This window comes from Saccopteryx bilineata, chromosome 9, assembly GCF_036850765.1.
Source record: "Saccopteryx bilineata isolate mSacBil1 chromosome 9, mSacBil1_pri_phased_curated, whole genome shotgun sequence".
Lineage (NCBI taxonomy): Eukaryota > Metazoa > Chordata > Mammalia > Chiroptera > Emballonuridae > Saccopteryx > Saccopteryx bilineata.
In genome coordinates, this window is record NC_089498.1 from 29,573,370 (window position 1) to 29,592,575 (window position 19,206).

Sequence of the window (19,206 nt, forward strand, 5' to 3'; positions counted from 1 at the left end):
AAAGAGAATGCCTCAAACCAGACAAGCACTTAAGTATTCGGATGAGGTTTATTCAAATCTAGGAGAGGCTACAGGTCATGCAGTCCAGACCTGGGCATCCAGGCTGTCTTGAATTAGGTGAAGGGTCAAGGTGCAGTCCATGAGATAGATGCAGATCCAGGCTCCACGCATAGCAACAAACAGGAAGAACATAGGAAAACTGCCAGGTACACACATATTCATGGTAAAGGAATGGGGAATTAGGAGGCATTGTTTTTGATTAATATTTATTGAGATTTTCCTATCTGCCTGGCACTGGGGATATAATTGCAGGCAAATAAATTAATTAATTAAATTAAATAAAAAGGGAAGAAAAGAAAAATCCCCTGGAGTTTATAATTCAGCAAGATAGACGAGATATAGGTAGGCCTCTGTTCAGTCCTGCGACAATATTCACCAGAGAAGGGGCAGCTGATCTTCTATGATTTTTCTCCTCAAAATGGGGTCTACAGAGCAGCAGCATCGGCATGACACGGGAGCTTATTAGAAAAACACAATCTCAAGCCTCACCCCAGGTCTCGTGAGTCAGAACCTGCACTGTGGCAAGACCCCAGGGAACCCGTGAGCTCATTAAAGTCTGAGAAGCAATGGTCTGTAAGCCTTCCTCCCAGGCTGGGGGCTCCAGTGTGCTCCACCAGGCACACAGGGGCTGTCACTTCCTGCCACAGACGTCCTCAGAGATATGAAGGTTACACCAGAATCAGCAGAGATCAGGCGAAGGCGAAGCAAAGTGTATTCTCAGGAGCTCCTGGAAATAATTACCGTTCTCTTAATAATAAATGAATAGGCCACCATCCCAGAACACATTGAGAACAAAGCAAAACATGTCAATATGAAATCCAGCAAATAAAACAATCAATTTAAAATAGATTTCTCTAAATGGTTTGCCGGCTTGAGCTGAGTGCCCCCCACCTCTGGAAGTTCATGGCGCACTGAGTGTCTCCCTGCCTCGGCCCTTGTGTTTGAACCTTGAGAAGTTCTGTTTCTGTGGCTGCCTCTCATGCTAAACCTGGAGCTATTTGAGGACCCTCTCTCCTGAAAAGACAAGAAAAGGGTCCCAGCACTGAATAAAAAGGACTAGATGCAGTTGTAAAAGACTAAAAGAATCATTTTCTGTGTGTATATTTTCAACAGAAGAGTAACAGTATGTGTAGTTCTAATTTCCTCCACAAGTATGGCTGAAACGTCCACTCCCCACCTGTCCACCCCCATGTAAAGTTTAGAATTCTCAGGGTCTCATGTCAGCAATCAGCATTGGCCAACCCAATGACTAGAGTCTGTTCTCCTCTGAATTCGATGAGTGTTCATGTGAAACAACAGAATATACTTACATAGTTATGCCTGTTAGTGATGCCTTCCCACTTTGACTCCAGACTTGACCACATCACTTATTCCAGCAGATGGGACAGAAACCAACCCAATAGAAGCAGAGCCTAAAGAGTCGTTTCCATTTCCTCTCTCTCACTCCTGTATTTTCCACATGAGAACAAGCCTAGACTTGTCTGCTAGAAGATATGAAAATACACAAGGCAGAGCTCTGACCACACAGGAGAACACAGTCAAGGTCAGCAAAGCTGCTTAACCAGTGCAAACCTGAAAAACGGGCGAGTTCTACCAGGCCCCACTCAATCCAGTAGAACCACCTAACCATCTGTAAATTCAGAGCTAAATAATACTTGTCAGTTTGAATCTTTTTTGTTATGCAGCAATAACTAACCGCTACAAGCCATCAAGTAGAAGCACCTTCCATTCCAAATGTATCTCATTTCTTTCATACATAAACATTCTTTGCACAGGAATTCTCTGCTCATGCTGAGTGGGCAGTGGTATGGTTCAGGAAAAGAAAAAAGAAAAAACAATAGAAACAGACCTTGACATCAAGAGTACTTACATTTTGGTGATACCTGGAAAGTCACTTAGAAGCTGCTTTGAGTCAAGAAACTATCTCCAGAGGCAATTAATAGCAGGACCAGCGTCAGGGTCAGTCCTGTTTCTTATTGTCAATGGAAAATAACTGTGCAAATAAAACTTGTGTGAATATGAAGAATGTACAAGTTGAGCTACTTTAAACAATTAAAAGAGGAAATGAATTAAAGATGCATTTATCAGGACTCTTCTAGTTATAAAGGATGGAAAACAAACTCAAGACAACACAAGCCAAAAATAATGTGTACAATAGCTAACCTGGCTGAGAAGGCACCGAAGGATGTCGAGACATGTTGGATCCCTACCAGCAATGCCTCATCTAACCCATGTGCCTCGGAGACCCTGAGAGAGAGAGCTTTTCATAACAGCTCTGGCTGACAAAGTCAAGGGAGGCCTCTGATTGGCCTGACTTGATACATGCTGAGCTCTGATTGGCCAGCCTGGTCATGAGGCCAACCAGCAAGGTCAGCTCTTTCTAAATGACACGGAATGGGAGAGGTATAGTTTCCCAAATACGAGTTCTGGGTGAATTATATAACCTGACTACTGAAGGAGTAGACTGGGAAATCACACAGGATTCACAGGATAGATGGGATTTGATCACGGGGGAAACCACAGCGGATGTGACACCAGAAGCCTGAGAGGGAAATTGTGGACCTACTTCAGCTCCCAAAGCCCAGCTCTGGTTTCCCCTTAGGAGGAAACCTATTTGTCTTACCACAATCGAGTTCACCCTCCTGACCCAATTGTCTCCAGTACACCTGACCACTCCGGACGGGGACCACAACCATCTGCCTTCTTTCTTCCCCGCCCCCCCCCCCGCCACGGCCGCCCCCCACCTCACTTCACCCCCCCCCCACTGTCTCACTCAGTCATTTCCTACATGCAGGAGGCAGGTGGAAATGTTTGCAAAGTGAATATTTGTTTTTTCTTAAGTCATGGTACCACTGAAATTTTACTTTCTTCTTATGTATGTTGCACCTTCAAAGAAAGACATTCATCTCATGACATGAGTGGGAAAGTCAGGTAGAAAGGACGTACACCTAGTAGCCAGGCCAGAAGAAACCCAGCAGCTCTGCTCCTGCCCAGCTGGGTGACATGCTCAAAGTGATTCGACTTCTCAAAGCATGAGTTTTTTCAGCTACTAAATTCTCAGCAGAGACAATAACGTCTACCTTGCACAGTTGCTTCAAGAAATCTGTAAAGTTCTATGTAAAAACAATTTCTGACTCCACCACAACGACTACTATTACTGCTGTCAAGGCTACTACTGTTACGACAAACAATAACAACAATGTATCATGTGGGGCTCAGCTTTCAACAGGGCTCGCTTTGGTCAAGGATCAAACAAACCCAGAGCGGGAAAGCCAAGTGGCTCTTGCAATGCCTTTGAACCTGTCTCAGTGGCCTGAAGTCTGAGCAGCTGGCTGCACCCTCCCAACTGTAGTGTCTCCCTGTGTGTATGTGCATGGCTTTGATTTCCGACTTTGTTTCTCTCTTCCTCTTTCTCTGCATCTCTGCCTTTGTCTCTGCCTGTTCCCGGGGCCCCTCTGGTGTGTTATTTGCCTCTTTTAATATTTCTTCTCTTCTGCCCCATTTTCCTGCTCTCTTTCCGCTCCCTAATTCATCCACATTCCCCGGCGGCCTTGGCACACCCCTCTTGCTTCTGCTACGCCGCCATCAGTTCTGTCCTGTGCTTCCTCCTCCCTGCCACAAACAGCTGTGTCCTGTCTTGATAGCTTAAACAACACAGTTTAAAAGGTCGTGCCAACCTCAGGGTGTTTGAGCCATAGAGGACTAATCCCTTGAAAGAGGGAGGGTTCACCCCCCCCCTTGCCAAACTTGAGGCCCTGGTGTGGGTGCAAAGGCACAGAAGGGGCCACCTGGCTGTTGTCATCCAGCCAAGGTCCCCTCCACCACCCAGACACCTGAGGAGCAGAGATGCTGAAGCAGGCCCCCTGCTATTTGTTAGCAGGGGGCCATCAGGGAGTTTCCAAGCTTGGCTTTGATGAAACTGAAAAGGTTGAATCATTAAATGTTTGGAGAATGTGAAGCTGGCACTCGGCCCTGTGTTTTCTGTAATATCAATTATTCCCGGAGACCGCTGCTGCTTGCCGGGCTGGGCGGTCCTCAGAAAGAGGCGAGTATCACAGGCTCTCTGCTAAGCTGTAGGAATGACACCATCAAGGTGAGAGACTAAGTGGGTGGTCTTGGGAAAGCTTCAAGGAGTAGGGGAGGGGCCGTGCAGCTTGGAGGAGGCTAAGTGGGAAGAACAAAAGGGAAAAGAGAGCAGGTCACCCGCATAATGGCTGTTGATGACCACTCCCCTGTAACTGATTAGGCAGGCATCCAAGATGTACCTATAATGCAGGCGCCACTTGCATAGGAATGGCCGGGCTCTCACATCTTGGGGAGGAAGGCATAATTTCTATTTTTTGTCCCAGAGAATTTCATCCCTGTGCACACTCTCAATTTCTGTCTATATACCTGTCTCCCAACTATGGTAACAATTTCTTCCAGTTCCAGAATTCTGACCACCTACTTGCCATCTCTGCTAAGATGCATCAAAAGGACTTGGAATCACTGTGCCTAAGATTATACCCAAGTCTCCTCCCTGCCCTCCCGCTTGACTGTTTCTTAAACCAGTCCCTGGACAAAATCCTCGCCACCTGTGTTTCCCTTGCCTCCGTATCCAGTCCCTCCCAGAAACCAGCAAATTGCCCCCTAATAATGTCTCTGGTACATTTTATCACTTGTCTGTGTGGCTACACATTCACTTTAATTCAACACAACGGCTTCTTGTCGGGGCGAAGGCAGCAGCCCCTCACTAGTCTCTCTCCAGCAGGCTGTCCATATAGCCAGAGTGACCCTTCCAAGGTGCAAACCTGATCAAGTCACCCCCTGTCTGCTCAACACCCTACAATTACTCTGAGGATCATGACCTAGAAATCTTCCAAAAGTCCTAGAGGGCACATTCTGGACCCCTCCTCTCTGCTTCCACCACTGACCCCCTCTCAGCTCCCTGGAAAGTACCAGGCTCCTGTCCCACGTGTCACCCCTTCCATCTGGAATAACCTTCTCCATGTTCTCTGCCATTCCATCCTCCTGTCACAACTGGTCGTGGCATTTTTGCATAGCTAACATATTTAATTCATAAACCAAAAGCCTAAAAGTTGACACAGAATAAGTTCTTCACCACGCTCTGCCAGCTGTCCACCCCAGTCCCCCCCATGCTCTGTCCACACCTTCATATACATTAAGAGATTTTTGAAACATATTCAAGAATATACACACATATGTTTTCTTCAGTTTTACACAACGGGTAACACAATAGATACACAGATCTGGGCCTTGCTTCTTCTTTTTACTAAATAATATACCTTAAGAGTGTCCCATTTCCGTATACAGACTTTACCGCTCATTACTTTATAACTGCACAGTATTCCACTGCATGAATGTCCCACAATATATATAAACCATTCCCCATTCACAAAGCAATAGGTTGGGGTTTTTTTCCCCCTATTTTAAATAGTGTAGCAAATAATAATGTGCATATAATATTGGGAGCAAGTTTAGCTAAAGGCTAAAATGCTAGAAGGGGAAGGAATGGGTCCAAAAGATGGTGCCCTTGCGATCTGGTCCATGTGGCCCACCTGTCCTCCCTGGGGGCTTTGAGTGACAGTCTCACTCACAGAGCCTGTTTCCATGACCCTGTCAAAGGTTGCTTTTTTTGCCATTCTGGTAGGAAAAAAAAAAGATTCTACTAGATATTTTTTAAATACCATAAAGATTTACTATTTATCCAGTACGATGCTTGTACATAATGATATCTGAGCAGCACACCAGGGTGTGTAAATGAAGCTGCTCGTGACCGACGGCAACTGGACTCGGGATGCCTGGACCGGATACCCACCCGCCGGCCTGAGGCCTCAGTGTCGCCGTGACTTGTATGCTACAGCAGTTAGGAAACTGATTTTGAGGAAAAGGGAATGTTATTGGTTCATTTTTATCATTTAAAAATGGATCCTTCATCCAATGAACACAAAGGCATATTTAGGGGCAGGTTAATTATCTGGAGTGACAAGAGAATGCAGGAGAAAGGAAGAGGGGACTGGACAGGACACTTAGGTCAGGTTGTAAAGAGAAATGCCTTCCCTGTGCTGTGCATGCTCAGGTGTAACTTCATGTCCAGCTGCTTAACAAAATACCGGCTGGGCACTGACAAGGTGGGCTGAGCCGGTGGTGGGGGTGAGAGGGGGTGGAGGCGGTAGTCCTGGCACAAGCACCACCTCCGGCACCGGCTGCGTAGCCCAACAGAACTTACTGACCTCTGTGACTCAGTTTCTTCATTTGTAATATAGGGGATGATCATTTCATGAGGTTGCTTGGAGGATTAAATTACATAAACAATGTAGAATGCATAGCATTGTGCCTGGCACACTGAATAAATGCATTTGTTATTCCAGGACAATGATGACAATAGTTATTGTTTTGTGGCATTAGAGTGTGACCTACAGCTCTCGCTCATCAGTGTAAGGTACAAAGGCCTTGGGTCAGACAGAGCTGAGTGTCTGCCTAAGGTCTGACTTCACTAGGTGCCTGTCATAGGTCATTTTAATTCTCAGTTTCCTCCCCTCTCGAATGGGGGTGATATCAGGTAACTCACATGACTCCCATCAGATGGTATGAGATAATATAAAAAACAGTACTTAGGCCTGACCTGTGGTGGCGCAGTGGGATAGGGCGTCGACCTGAAACACTGAGGTTGCCGGTTTGAAACCTTGGGCTTGCCTGGTCAAGGCACATATGGGAGTTGATGCTTCCTGCTCCTCCCCCTCCTCTCTCTCTCTCTCTCTCACTCCTCTCTCTCTAAAAATCAATAAATAAAATATTTTAAAAAAAAACAGTACTTAGCATGTAACACAATTCTCAGGAAGCCGTAGCTTCATTTTAAGCCTCAGAGAGCCAGGCCAGGCACAAGGGAAGCAGTAGGAATCTTTGTTGTATTTTGTTAGACAATTTTTTTTTTGCTATGAAAAATTGATCTGGTTTTCCCTAGAGCTTAGACACAGATGCACCCATATCCAAACACCCCCCCACACACACACATACATACCACCTCTGCCACCCCCAACACCAATATCGCCATCACCCCCACCACCTGACCTCCATCTCCACCACCCTCATCACCACCCCCACCCCCACCAACACCCCAACACCCCCACCTCCACCACCACCACTAACACCTCCACCACCACTAATGCCTTTACCACATCTCCACCCGCATTCCCACCACACACACACACATACACATACCCCTCATCACCATCACTACCACCAGCAGCGGCAGCAGACAGGGAGCCCTGCACCCACGCCCTCCCTGGCAGGCCTCTCCTCCAGCCCAAATGGAATCTGCAGCCGTGGAGCCCGAGCCCTTCCCATCCCGCTCCAGAAGTCAAAGCTCTAATTCACTCTGAAAGGCCTTCAACACCACCCCTGTGAGGTCCTTAAATGTTTTATGAGCTCCCTGAAATACTCAGATAATTAAAAACACTTTCTTAATTTAATAGCTCGGCTTAATGAAACCTGGACTTTATGTTTTATTTGGAAAAGGGTGAACATCCCAGTCACACTTACTAATATTTTTAAGAGTATGCCCGATGGTATCCAGGGATCGAGGGAAATCATTGCTTCAAGGGGGGAAATGGGCTTTCCTGAGTCTGTGACAAGTCTTGGGCTTATTAGAGCTCATTACATCCAGGAAGCCTGAAAACCTAAATTAGCAATCATCGCATATGATGAGGCAGGCTATTATTAAGGAGGCCACTTATTATAGAAACATGGAATTATCAATTAAAAAGTCATCTTCCCCGGCCCCAAAGGTCCGGTAGGATTACCTGTACCATCTAGGCAGCCATTTCAAAGGCTAACTGAGACAGAAGAGTCCTCTGAGAGTGACTTTTTCTGTCAAGCCAAGTAAGTATGATCCTCTAAGGAGACAAATGCCATCATTCAAACACATCCAATGGGAACCCAACTGGTTTGGGGGGTGAAGGTATCACAAGAACCAGGATTCCAGAGTGTAGTGGTCACCTGGTCTCTAGAAAATAGGGACTGTGATAGAAGGGTCTGCTTGCTTCTCTCCAGGGGTGGCCACGTGGTACAGTGGGATGGGCTTGGACTTCAAGGTCAGATGTAGTGATATACTGGAGCTCACAGAGCTCAAGGGAACAGACTGTACACATCTCTTCCCAACTTTGTAATCAGTGGCAGTATACTGGTAGCTTGTAATCAGCCATGGTGGACTTATTGACATCATGGAAATAGGCAAACACTGCAAACCTGAGCATATGTTTTCTTCAGAGAACCAGTTGTAGGTTCAAATCCTGGCCAGCCCATGGTGAATATAATCAAAGGCAATTCATTTAACTTTCCTGAGCCTTAGGTCACCATTAAAAATGGAGATGAGACACTTTCTATGTAATGTGGCTTCCTTTTTCCATTTTCCATGGTAATTATCACTACCTGACGTTGTAATAAATCTATATCTGTTTGTGTTGTTGTCATTGTGCAGTTGTTACGTCTTTCTCCACAAAGCGCATTCATTCATCCAAAAATGTTTCCTGAGCACCTACTATGTCCCAGACACTTTTCTAAGTACCATATAAAGTAATATACAAAACAGACAGAAATATCTACCCTTGTAGGATATACAAACAGTAAACACATAAACGTGTAAAGGGTATGTATGTCAGATGGTGATCACACGAAAAAATGAAGTAAGGTAGGAAATAGAACATGGTAACATAAGAAACGGGTATTTTAACCTTAACTAGGGTTGCCATGAGGACATCACAGAGGTGACATTTGAGAGAAGAATTGCTAAGGGCTGTGGAATGAGCCAGGTGTCAATGTGGGGAAGACAGTGCTAGACTGAGGAAGGAAGAGACGGGTAGGTAGGACTTGAGTATGTAAGAAAGGGCCGGGGGGGCACTGTGGTTGGAGCAGAGGGCTAAGGGCAAGAGCAGTAGCAGAAGAGAGAAGAAATGACAAACGGAATTTTCTGTGAGGGTGGAAATGTTCTACATCAGTGTTGCCTGCTATGGCAGCCCCTGGCTACACACATGCCTGTGGGACAAAGTACAATGGAGGAATATTGCACTATCGATTTTTAATTCAATTTAATTTTAAATAATTTAAATGGCCTCACGTGGCTAGTAGCTGCAGTTCAGGTCAGCTCAGTTACAGACCACTATAAATGATTTTGGCTTTTGCTATGAAAAACCATGGGAGAAACTGAACAAGGTCATGCTATGATCTGCCCAGTCTTGGGAAGACTTGCTCAGGCTGCTCTGCAGAGAATATAATTGAGGGAAAGCTGGCACATGGGGGAGGAAGCGATCGCAACCATCCGGCATGATGTGAGGAGGGCTCCGTGATGGGAGCAACTGGGATTCGCATGTAGCAGGTTTACCAGAACATAGCAGGTATTTAATAACTGGGGAGGTGGAATGAGTTGAATTAAGAAAATAAGCTCAGTATTGGCTCACTCAGTGCAGTTCTTTCTGCTTTGCCTAACTCTCATGGTGTGGCAATGACACGTGGACCAATTTCTCTGTGGGGTATGCAGAGAAGAATGTTGCTGAATAACCATCATGCAATACAATGGGAGCATCCCAAAGTTTCTCCCGCAGACATGGCTCTTGTGGAATGCTGATGGGTGCTAAAGATTAAAAGGTAGACAAAAGTTCTCTCAAAAAATTGGGAAATGCCAGTTTAAGCAAAATAAAAATGTCTGCACTGCAGTATTAATGCCTTTAAAGCACTAATATTAATTGTGCACCTCCAACAGGGGACAAACAAGTAGGATGTATTTTCCAGCTGTGTTTGACAAAGGGTCCCTCATTTTTCCTTAGTTGAGCATCCGGCCCAGCGGCCATTCAACAGAGCACTCCTTAGGAAATGTTGTACTTGACTGCTGAGTAATGGAAAGAAAAGGCTGAATATAGGCTGCCACCTCCAGTCATGCTCTCAGACACTGTCCTGCTCTGTTTTCTCTGAAGCATTTATCCCTAGCTCAATCTATCGCCTTCATTGATGTGTTGACTTGCTTGTTTGACTTATGTCAGGATAAAACCTCTGGGAGGTTGAGGGGTCTTGGCTATCCTGTTCACAGATGTGCCTAGCACAGTGGAAGGGTTGACCTGGAAGCTATGATGACCAAGTCCCCAAGACTGTGTGGGACAACCCTTACCCAAGCTCTGAGGAGTATGTGGCATAGTCTCGGCCTTCAAGCTTCTCACCATGAGTCTCAGGTTAACTATGGGCACCTAACAAACAGGTGAGAAAGGATACGATTGACAATTAGAGATTCCAGATCAGTGGTGAGGAAATTAGGTACCTGGGACCCCCTGGGGCTGAGAGTCTTTGAAGAACATCAACCTTGACAGTGAGGGTCAGAATGCCACAGAAAGTCTGTGGAGAGCACACCATGCACAACAAATGGTGTTTGCCCAGCACAGAGCTGGGGACATGCAAGTCGACAGAGACCAGTCTCCTTGGGGTGATAGACTCGGGGCTGCCAGTCGCATCAGCCTGAGCTCAGCTGTCTGCACAGAGTAGGTGGTCAAAGGGACCTGGGGGACTGAATGGCCAGCAATAAATAGACTGCACTATTTGTGGGCACCTACTAAGCACTTTACCAGGACCATCTGTCTCATTTAATTCTCCTAGCAACCCAAAGGGTGCATATTATCTCATTCTATCAACAAGGAAACGGTCTGGATTAGAAGTCGGACAGTCTTGACCGCCATCTGGTATTACCTCCTCCAATAATTAGATGTCTTTCACGGAGATCCGGGCTTCAGTAACCGCTGCAGGGCAGAGGATAGATTCGGATAGAAGCATCCTGAAGTTGGAATCTCAGCGAGAGAAGGAGCCATCCGGGCTTGGCAGGGTCACAGGAAGTTCAGGAAAGTCTTCCAGAGGAAGGCGATGCTGGAGCAACATTTTGAAGAAAGGATGTGTCCACTAGGCAAGTGGGGTGAGAGGGAGGCAGGATGGCAGGGGCATGGCACGGACAAGGGCAGGGAGCCTGAGACCGCGCCTGCGCTCAGCCTCACAGGTGAAGGCTGGCCTCTCCCGATTCCCGTTTGAGTGAAAGTTTGCGTATTCGAATCCATGTTTAAAAAAGCAGTGATGGACAGTGACCCCTCAGGAGTCATCAGAAAATATTTCTTTAGACTGTCCTGCAACGAAAAGCTAATTAAAAGCCCAGGAGCTGGTGACTGAACACACAAAAACCAAGTTCTTCGTAGGTCACATCTCCTCTCCTCTGGTTCCTTCTCCTCATTGATCGAATTTAATTGGAAGCGGTGGCCATGGGTATAGCGACTGTGAGAGCAAGCATCCCGCTCAAAATGGGCCCCGTAATAATTATTGACTGTACCTTCTATAATAAGCCGTATAATTTATCGCTCCGGCTCCGCTTCCTGGGCCTCATATCAATACCACTCACGTGCGTGCAGCGGTAGTACAGGAATAAGTGTCAAGCAGTGAGCACAGACTTATTTAATACTTTATTCCTTAAATTCACTCTCTCTGCAGTATATTAGCCACAACCAGGAGCTCAAATAGCCCCTGGTCAGGATTAAAAAAAAACACAAAAAAAAACAAAAAAAAACCCCAGCAGAGCTTTGGTGTAGGCTGACCTGTCTTTAGATGCTGATTCATTCACTTACTAACGCTCTTCTGACTCTGTTTTCCCAGCTCTAAAGTGTGAGTAGCATCTTGCAGGGCTGCTGAACAAACCAAAATTAGTAACGGGTGTCAGAACCTGACCTGAGACCCAGCATATAAGTCAGGGTTCAAAATATGCTGGTCTCCTTTGAACCTTTCTGCTTTTATGTCACTGGGCATGGGGCAGGACACCACTGGTCCCCTCTGAGGCCTTTGCCCTGTTCTGCTCCGGGATGGGGACACCGGTGGACACTGAAGATGAAGATGTGCCTTTGGTGATGGGGCACTTGTGATCGAGGCAAGGGCACAAGTTCTACAGACGTGACGGAATGAGAGAGAGGACGCTTCTTATTCAAAGCTGGTTTCTGAGAGCTAAAGGAATTCAAAAGATGTGTCACAGAAGGCTTCCAGGTGGAGGCGACACTTGGAGAATCACAGGCATTTGGAATGGTGGATGGCGGGAAAGAAGAACACCATGAGCACGGATCCCAAGTTGAGATGGTCTTCCTGCGGTTAGGAAAACGTAACTACTAAGCCTGCCACTATTCAAGCATTGGTCCTCAAGTGGGCCACAGAGTAGGACCCAAAATATTCTGGGAAGGCACAGGGTTGGAAAATGGAACTTCATCATTTCTCTGATGTCAAAGTGGTGTCTTGTCGGTTGAAACTCTCCTGATTGTAGATGTATGCGCATGGCCTTCTGAGATGGTGCAATTAACCTTTGCATCTTCACATAAACATTAGTCATCTTAATGAAGCCAGATATAAGGATGCTGCCTGGCTTCACTCCAGAGCGATGCTCCAGCCCGCGCCAGGGAAAGGGAAGTTGCCACCAAGCTACTAATTATTTCAATGTTTCTTAATGTCCCCAAAGACCTGTCCATATTTAGAAAACTTATGCGTGAGATTATGTGACAGAGTACCTGTGGAAGTTGCTAATATCATAGGTGTCTCTGCTTTCTTGGGTTTGCATGGCTTCAAGGAGAATGCATATTGGAAGGGAGAAGCCATCAAGCGCTTCTGTGGTTTGGGTTTTGTTGAATGCATTGCTCAGTGAGAAACCGCTCTGGGAACATGAGATTGAAGAGACACATTTATATGGGATATGGGCAGTAAAATATCATTAAGTCACAGTCAGTTTGTGAAGAATGTCTGCTGAGTCAAAACAAGAACCATCACCTGTTATTCTATGGGAGCTCTTTGCATAGACCCATGCCAGCTAGATTCAAATCTTTTTGTTGTTGTTCTTCAGACTTTTAAAGGACATCACCCTATAACTCACTATTGTGCCCTGCTCTTTGCAACCAACCAAGCTGCAGCCCCTACATACATTCTTGGTTTGTTGGGGCCAACTGGTGACCACATCAACTTATCACCCTTGCCTACTGCCACCGCCCCCATTTCCCACAAATGTAATTAGTTCTGTGACATCAATATCCTCTAAATTTTGAATTATCAATACATTTCAGGAATTTATTTTATTTTTTAGTGAGAGAGAGAAAGAGAGAGACATAAAGAAGAGAGACATGAGAAGCATCAATTCTTTGTTTTTGCGCCTTAGTTGTTCATTGATTGCTTTCTCATATATGCCTTGACTGGGGGTCTCCAGCACAGCGAGTGACCCCTTGCTCAAGCCAGTGACCTTGGACTGAAGCCAGCAATGTTGGGCTTCAGGCCAGAGACCTTTGGGCTCAATCGAGAGAATGTGGGGTCATGTCTATGATCTCACTCTCAAGCCAGATGAACCTGCGCTCAAGACAGTGACCTCAGGCTTTCGAAGTTGGGTCCTCAGCATCCCAGACTGACGCTCTATCCACTGCACCACCACCTGGTCAGGCACATTTCAAAAATTTCTAATGCCACTCACTATAGCACACATTCTAGACATAAGGGCCCAGCCAAAAGTTAAACAAATAAACAAACAAACAAAATTTGTTGAGCAACTCTTACATGCAAGTTACCCTCCTGGGGATACAAAAATAGTAGTAAGGCAAGGTTCCTGACTCCAAGAAGCTCAGATTATTAAACCACAAGCTATATCCTCCATGGAATCAATTGGAGAATAAGTTTCATTATTAAATAATTCAAAAACAGGTTATAGTCACTGAACAGCCATATCCACTGTGACACTGCAGGATGCTAACTGGGTTCCCCATTTCCTCCCCTCCTGCCTGGCCAACTGCAAGTCAGTCAGCCACTCCTCAGGAAGGAGCTCAGGAGCTCCAAGGTTTCACTGGGCTCAGGGAAGTCAGGAAAGTCCTACTCCCTCTTTTAGATCTCCATCTTGCCGAGTACATGTTTCCCTTGGAGCCTGAGTCACTCCATAGTAAACCGTGTCATTGATGGCTGCCTTCTTTACTAGACCTGAGTTTCCCTGAGTGCCAGTCCTTGACTTTCTCTCTCCTGCATCCAGCACCGAGTGCAGTGCCTGACTCAAACCGCACTTGGTACCTGAGGATGGTGAAGTTAGGGAGGGTATTATTTTTGTTGTTGGTTTTGTTTTTGTTTTTGTTTTTTTTAATTCATTTTAGAGTGGAGAGAGAGAAAAGTGGGGGAGGAGTAGGAAGAATCAACTCCCATATGTGCCTTGACCAGGCAAGCCCAGGGTTTCACACCAGCAACCTTAGCATTCCAGGTCGACATTTTATCCACTGTTGCCACCACGGGTCAGGCAGTGAGGGTGTTGTTTTCATATGTTTCTGCTCCTCTGCTTGTAAACATAGATTTCGTCTAGTCTATTCTCCAGAACATCTGGGGAGATACAAAGGCAGGCAGCGTGTAGGTCCAACTATCTCATTTAGGTCTATGTGTCTCTGGGACCTGCCCTTGGCTACTGTGCATGTATCTATCCTCTCTCCTCAAAGCACTGTTCTCCTCACTATGAAAAGACCTAATATTGTGTTGTGATTTATCATTGTTATTCTTTTACCCAGCGAACGAACCCATCTTTTAAACTTCTATTTGTTTGTTGGTTGGTTGACTATTTTTTCTTTTTCTTTTTCTCTTTGTCAAACTTTATTTAATAAATAAAGATTAATTTTTTTCTTTATTCTGATTGGCATGAATAACCAGGATTACTACTCTGTGTTAACAAATCCAAGCCCAAACAAGAAAATTTACATGTTCTGTTGAACTGTGTCACCTTTCATCAGTAAATGCATGAGTTGTTTCTGTGTTTGAAATATTAAAAATGGCCCTGGCCGGTTGGCTCAGCGGTAGAGCGTCGGCCTGGCGTGCGGGGGACCCGGGTTCGATTCCCGGCCAGGGCACATAGGAGAAGTGCCCATTTGCTTCTCCACTCCCCACCCCTCCTTCCTCTCTGTCTCTCTCTTCCCCTCCCACAGCCAAGGCTCCATTGGAACAAAGATGGCTCGGGCGCTGGGGATGGCTCCTTGGCCTCTGCCCCAGGTGCTAGAGTGGCTCTGGTCGCGGCAGAGCGACCGCCCCCCCCCCCCAGGGGCAGAGCATCGCCCCTGGTGGGCAGAGCTTTGCCCCTGGTGGGCGTGCCAGGTGGATCCCGGTCAGGCACATGAGGGAGTCTGTCTGACTGTCTCTCCCCATTTCCAGCTTTACAAAAAAAGAAAAAAAAAAGAAATATTAAAAATGGTTTTGGAAAACTCCAATAGTGCTTTTACAGGCCTGTAGAGTGGTTCAAAAGCCCAGCTACCACTTGGAGGAAGATTAGTTATCATCAGAAGCAGTGACTGTCTGAGTGATCGTGAGGAATGAGATTGTCCGTCAACTGCAATGCCAGGCACTTGTCTCAGCTTGGCCACTAGCTTTGTGACCTTAGAAAAGTCACAGGATCTGTCCAGGTCTCTGTTTCCCCATGCACATTAAAAAGGAAAAGTATCTATCTCCCTCTTTCAATGGGGGGGGTTATAAAGATTTATAGGATTTAATTAGAAGAGGAATAAACTCCTTACTAAAGTGCCTAGTGCATTTTTTTTTTTTAACAACATCCTGTCCCCTAAGTGGTAGGTGGCTAGTACTATTTTTCAGACTCCCTCTAGCCTGCTCTGTTCCAACATTTTTGCTGCAGAACAACCCATGGCATTTCAGAGTATGAAGCACTGGGTTTTAAGAAAGAAACTTAATAGGATCATCTGGCCTGGAGAGGAGAGAATTAAGGCAAGTAAGCTCGTGGGTCTCCATAAATCACTTAGAATTTAATTGGGAGCTGTGGTGTTTTCTATGGCTGGAAGACAAGAGAACGGAGGCAGTTCATTACATTGCTATGTCAGTTCTGATCCGGTGAGATTGAAAACCGAAGAGGGGGCCGGCAGAGACTGATCATCCATTACTTAGACTTAAGTAAATCAATTAGCTGCTGATGAAGGCTCAAGAGGAATCTACACTGCGCGACATTCATAAGCAGGCTTCTGGTTGAGGTGGAGCTGCTCAGATGAGCTCGGAGTGATTTTCCCAGAGAAATACGATATTCCAGCTCTCTCTGGGGCTCATACTGAGCGAGGGAAGAGGAAATAAAAAGCCAACAAATGAATACTCTGCCTGTCCAGGTTTGTGGAAGCCTTCAGGGGGAAGAGTCCGAATCTCCTGGCTCCATCATAAACAGAACTTATAGGTTGGCTCAAAGTAGTGATAAAACTCCCCTCGTTCTGATTTTTCCCCCTCCCACTAGTGTAGCTTCTCACCAGCCTCCTCTGACCCTCCCCCTCGTTTGTTCATTTTCTCCCGCGAGGAGGTCTGTAGCCACCAGTTCACTGTTTCAGCACTCTGGGTTGGACTGTTTGCAGTTGTCTGGTGACCTGTGAATTGCCTGGGTTAGAAGCTGCAGCCGCAGCTTAGGCAGGGTGCAGAGACGTGAGAAAAACCTTCTTCACGCTCTGTTTGTTGAAACTCTAGGGCATGAACTTGGTGCGATTCTAAAATGAGAATATGATGTGATGACATGCCAACAGGCACGTGCACACGTCATTACTGACTGAGAAGGCCCTGAGGTGGCCCATTCCACTGAGAAGAAAGACATCTGTCCCCAGCTTGCATTGCCATTTCATTTTCAAGTCGAGTATCTTAAAATTTTTAGAAGTTGGCTTTAAATTTCACTTTGTGGGAACATGGTCTGGTCTTACCGACCTATTAAAATCTTTAGTAATGGATAATCAGTTTCAACATGTAGCTAATTGTACCCACATCTGTGTCCTTAGGAATCGTCATTTATAAGTTATCCAACAGCTCTGAGAACGCAGAAGACCTTTTTCTTTTCTTTTTAACCATACATCTTCAGGGAAGAAGACATGTATTATTTTTATATAATGAAGCGGTTGTCTGACTAGCGATATAAAAACTCAGGTGTTTTTAAATAAGTAGAAAAAATGGAGCATGGAACTTAATTCTGCTCCTGGAGCAGGTTGATAAATCTAGCCAAACATCTTTATTTTTTTCACAGTACATTAAGAGAACATTTTTATTTAGTGGAGTCATAGATCTTCACATTATTGGGATGTGTGTTCTTCTATTGCGTTTTTGTCTTCAGAACTGCCTTAGGAAGACACCCTTTCATGGGAGTGCTATTGATGTTATTCTGGGGGGAGGAAACTCTGCTCAAACTTGATGTGAATTAACTGGGCACTACAGAATGGTTTCTTTATGCCCCTAGCCACCAAAGGCTTTGTCTGAAGAAGAGTCTTGCTTTTAAAAGGATGGACATAATTTTTTAAAACTGGATGAGGAATAACATGGTTGGTCAAACTATTCTCTCAACTTCTGTGTACGTCGAGATCTTCCATAATAAGTAGTTCTTTCAAAGAAGCTGGCAATAAAAGGGGAAAAGGATATCTCTGGGGAAACTATTAAAATTCATTTCCCACAGATACACGGGCACCCCGTGTCCCAGGTCCTAGGCTGTGAGCGAGGCAGTTGAGAGTAGAAACAAGAAACTGTCCTCAAGAAATGCATTCCCAGGCTGAGAGGAGTGATGCTTGCTATGGACTGAATGTATGTGTCCCCCTGAAAGTTCAGATGTTGAAAACTAAATCCCCAGTGTGATAGCCTTTGGAAATGGAGCCTTTGTGAGGTAATTAGGTCATGAGGGTGGAACCATCACAAAGAATATTAGTGTCCTTATAAAAAGCCACATGCAAAAGAATGAAACTCAACTACAGTTGGCCCCCTGCACAAAAATTAATTCAAAATGTAACAAAGACCTAAATATAAGTTCTGAAACAGTAAATCATACAGAAGAAAACATAGGTACTAAGTTCATGAACCTTGGCTGTAAAGAACATTTTATGAATTTGACCCCAAAGGCAAGGGAAGTAAAGGTAAAAATAAATTAATGGGACTATATTGAAATAAAAAGCTTCTGTACAGCAAAAGAAACTGACAACAAAACAAAAGGACAGCCAACCAAAGGGGAGTTGATATTGATAAACAACAGCTTTGATAAGGGGTTAATATCCTAAATACATAAAGAACTCACAAAGCTCAGCAACAAGAAAGCAAACAATCAAAAAAACAAACAATTTAATTTAAAAAAATGGGTAGAGGACCTGAACAGACATTCCTTCATGAAGACATACAAATAACAAATAGGTGCATGAAAAGATACTCATCTTTACTAGCTATTTGAGAAATGCAAATCAAAACTACAATGAGATACCACCTCACACCTGTTAGATTGGCTGTTAACAATGAGACAGGTAATAACAAGTGTTGGAGAGGCTGTGGAGAAAAAGGAACCCTCATTCACTGCTGGTGAGAATATAAACTGGTGCAGCCATTAAGGAAGAAAGTATGTTGGTTCCTGAAAATATTAAGAATAGAATTACCATATGACCCAGCAATCCCTCTCCTGGGTATCTACTCAAAAACACTGGTACACAAAGACACATGCACCCCCATATTCATTGCAGCATTATTCACAGTGGCCAAGACATGGAAACAACCAAAGTGTCCCTTGATAGATGATTGGATAAAGAAGATGTAGTACGTATATACAATGGAATACTGCTCAGCCATAAGAAATGATGATATATTGCCATTCACGACAATATGGATGGACCTTGAGAACATTAAGCTAAGTGAAATAAGTAAATCAAAAAAAGCGAAGAACTATATGATTTGGCACATAGGTGGGATATAAAAATGAGACTCATGTACAAAGACAAAAGTGAAGTAGTTACCAGGAGGTGGGAATGAAGAAGGGGGAAGTAAAGAGGGACAAATAAACAGTGATGAAAAATGATTTGACTTTGGGTGATGGGCACACAACACAATCCACAGTTCAAATGCTACAGGATGTTCACCTGAAACCTGTGTATCCTTATTGACCAATGTCACCCCATTACATTTCATTTCTAAATGAATAGATAAAACAAGACAAGAGAGATGATCTCTCCCTACAATTCAGTTTAAGCTCATCTTAAACTGAATTGTAGCCAGAACTTAGCTCATTACCCACCCCTTTCTACACCATGTGAAGATACAAGGAAAAACAACCACCTGCAAACCAAGAAGAAAGCTCTCATGGGACACCCAATC